The sequence below is a fragment of the Fukomys damarensis genome, unplaced genomic scaffold, assembly GCF_012274545.1.
Source record: "Fukomys damarensis isolate Sample0158 unplaced genomic scaffold, DMR_v1.0_HiC HiC_scaffold_39, whole genome shotgun sequence".
NCBI lineage: Eukaryota > Metazoa > Chordata > Mammalia > Rodentia > Bathyergidae > Fukomys > Fukomys damarensis.
This window is the reverse complement of record NW_022900951.1, coordinates 48,409,474-48,413,558: the sequence shown is the minus strand read 5'-3', so window position 1 is coordinate 48,413,558 and position 4,085 is coordinate 48,409,474.

The window sequence follows — 4,085 nt, the reverse complement described above, 5'->3', positions numbered from 1 at the left end:
GCCAAGATTTCTTTAAACTAGGCCGTCTCAGTTTCTTTTGCATCCATTCCTCCCTAGTACCTCATATAGGAATTAGCACACTGTGGAATATCAATACATTCCCTTGGTTTATTCAAGATTAGCAAATCCCTAATGATTCATTTTTTTAGGATAAGGGAGACTCCATACTTCTGGTATTGAGATCAAAGAAATTTCTGATTCCAGAATTATGCTGACCACTTTATTTCAAAAGCTTTTGGAGTTCTAAAAATATTACTGTCATGTTCATAAGCACTGGGTTCTAGTTTACCATGAGTATACAGGTTGACAAATCAGATATTGTTGTATATGTGTAAGCTAAAATCAAAAGATTAAAAGATCAAATGGATGGCAGAAAGCAACATTCATGTTTTTTACCATTGGAATGAAAGGTTATAGATATGTAAGAGGAAGAAGGTAGACTGGTTCATGTGGATTAGAATTAAAGACATTAATATGCACTCATATACAGCTAAAATATATGGATGATCACATTAAGTACATGCACATATATTTCCTTTCCCTGTCAGCTCAGAAGGCCTTCATTAACAATCCCTCAGTAGCAACAAGCCTGCCTGGTGCCAATTTTAGTTTCTAGTAAAATTCACCAGTAAATATAACCAAGACTTTTAAAAAATCCTTAGCATAGAGAAGCAAAGTGATCCTGGACATCTTACAGTGCCAGTAAGGACATGCTAATAAATGAGGATGGTGTGTCAAAAACACTTGGAAGTCAACACAAAAAAGCTCCTAATGACCAAAGCAAGAACAATTTGGAAAGTAAAATAATTAAAGTAGCATGTAATTGGAACCTCAAAGTAAAATAAACATCTATGAGTCTATGTTGATATAAATAAATTATTGTATGAATAAATAAATGAACAAGAGACAATTCTGACAATTAGAATAATTCCAAATAGTTTATAGAGATATTTGAAAGTAAGAATGTGTTGAATAACTCACTGCACTTTATGTGTGGACTGTATACAGTGATCTCCTTTCGAAGAGTACAGTATGAAAGGAGGGAAAAGAGTACATATGAAACAGTTGATAAATGCTATCTTTACCAAGTGCTCAAGGTTAAAAAGAGTGATGTCAAGTAAATATCATATAATGAAAATATAGCACTTTATCCTGTGATCTTCTTCCCCCAAAACCATTACCCCAGCCTCTTCAAGGGAAAAGCATCAGGTAAATCCACACTGAACAACATACTTTTCAATACTTCCAAGGTAATTGAAAATAAAGCAAATGAAAAAGTATCATAACCAGAAGGAGCCTAAGAAAATATGATTACTAAATGTAATGTGGTATCTTGAATACTGATAGGATGCTAAAATAGAAAAGTGATATTAGGCAAAAACTACATAAATGTGGATACAGTATGGGCATTAATATTAATGAATCAATATTGTTTCATTAATTGCAACAAATGTATAATAGTAGTGTATAGTGTTAATAACACAGGAAAATAGATGCTGAGTGTATGGGAATTTTCTGTACTATCATTACAATTTTTCTGTATATCTGAAAATGTTTTAAAATGTAAAGTTCATTTTAAAAGACCTTCATGTCACCAGCCTTTATATTTTATTCATAAACACTCCACATACTCTACCCCACAAGTTCACATTTCTTATAGTTTTTCTTAAAATTTACAGTCACAATTATAAATAGTCTTGTTCAACCGCCAATAACCAATGGAGGAAATTCCACTGCAACAAAACCCATGGTATTATACAACCCTATTAAATAAGACCATCTCTATGTCTTAGGCAACTGTTACACTAAAAGCATTATGTTGGTATAAATACACCAAATTTAATGAAACCCAAAATGCTACCTAAGTGAGATACTTTAGTTCCTTTCCACCTCAACATTTATCTAGCAAAATTTAAATATTTCTGATGCTGTAACTTTGCAGTAGTACTATATTTGAATCCATGTATTCTATGAAATTTCTCTATTGAATCGTAACAGATTTCTTAGAGTATACTAAATAATTCAAAAGATTTTATTGGGGATGGCAGAAAAAGAGGACAATGAAAATAGAATTGCTTTTGACTACAGCTAATTAACAAAGCAGTCTCTCAATACCTTGCAGAAAAAAATTTAAATAAATACTCAGGGAGGTCAAGGACACTAATATTTGAGATACTAATTTAATTATCTTTATTACTTATAAATAGAGCATATGCCCAATGCAAAATATCTTGAGGTCTGAGGGGCACATATCAGTTCTGAAGTCTAGATAAGGAAACTTAGTATCCAAACCATGGAGTAAAATGTTAAGCCTTTGAGCTCTACTTTGAAATACTGTACCAGCTACACAATTATAAAGCTTGAATGTATGTATAATGGTAATCCACCTTTTCTAACCTGTTTGATAGCTACCTAGAAGGTCCCAATAGCACATTGGCCCTGAATATTTCTTAATACTTTGTTAATTAGTATATAGCTTTGGACTTGCACATCAAAAGTCAGGAAAAAGCCCATATCAAAACAACAACTATAATAGTAAAAGCCTACATATTATTTCAAAAAATATAAGTAGTCCTTATGTTTATAGAACGTTTATGCTATGGAAAGATGTTAAATATTGAAATGAGGTAAATAAAATCTAGGTATCACAAAAATGTGAGAATAGAAAAATTATGTCTACTGTTATATGGCAGTAACTATAAACACATTTTACTTACTATGTCATCAACTGTCAATAATTTTTGAGTAGTCTAAACTTTTTGAAAGATAACATAAAATTGGATAAATATTACAGCCAATCACATAAAATTTCTTTAATTTTTTGTAATAGTGTGGTCCCTGCGAGAAAGAGTGTACAGATCTATAAGGCCTCAGGAAATCATTTGAAGAATTTGACCCGTATCTGTTAAATATGAGACATGGGTAGGACTAGACAACTAATAAAATCCCTTTGTGATGCTTTTTTTAACATGGACATCCTCAAGAGGTAGAACCTAAAGTATTCAGGCAGGGTCTGGTTAAATATCTGCCAAGGAAAAAGGACTAAAAAAAGAAGACAATCTTTAGGAGATAGGCTGAGTTTACTATAATTGTTACAGTGCCCCACTCCCTTTTTCCTGGAAAAGAAAATATGTTTTGTGGAGGTAGATCTGAAGTTCAGGGAGAGAAATAGGATGTATGACCCAAAGAATATTATGAAACAAAAACAAAAACAAACAAACAAATAAAAAGAATATCATGAAACAGTCTGATTGGGCAACCAAAAATGTATATTATGCAACCTGCCGTAATGGCTAAAATAAATGGCTTAATGTTCATAGTAGTTATAAAAGTTCAAACTTCTTTTTGTAAGTTAACTTTTACCAAAAGCTTCTTATTTTCCATTTAAAACACAGGAATGAGTGCCAGTAATGCCATCAAATGGACACAGTTCCTTTCTCCCAACCCCTCATCTCTATATAATATGGCCTCTGTGTGTTATTTCTCAACATGTAATAGACCAAAGTTGCTTTAAGTAAACAAAGGAAAAAAAGTAAGGTGCAGTCCCTCAAGTTATTATCTTATAAGGCTGTCATTTGAATGAGGTTTGTGATTACCAGCACTTTTGATATCCTTTATGAATGAAACTCACCTTTTACTCATACTCAGGATCACTCCATGTCTGCTTGTTCTTGCTACTGCCTGACATAATTTTCTCCAACACTTTTGTCCCTTCCATACCTGTCTTTGTGTACTTTGATTATTTAATCTAACAAAGAATATAACTGTGCCACAAAATTTGTAATCTTAAAGGAGCTAGAGGAGGAAGAAAAACAAAAGATTTCTTTATTCCCTTTGATGGACTTAAAAAGAAGCACCAGCACTCTCTGAAAGCCAAACTATAAGTAGAAATAAGATTGAATTTACAAAACTTTTAAGTTTGATATAAGGCTCACCTTATTCACTGAGAATGTGCCCTATCATTAGGTCCCAAATCTCTGTAAATATACAGATAAATTACATTGTTATGTGTCCTCCTTCTAGGAATTTAAAAAATCATATTAGGATACATATATATATATATATATATATATGTATATATTTTC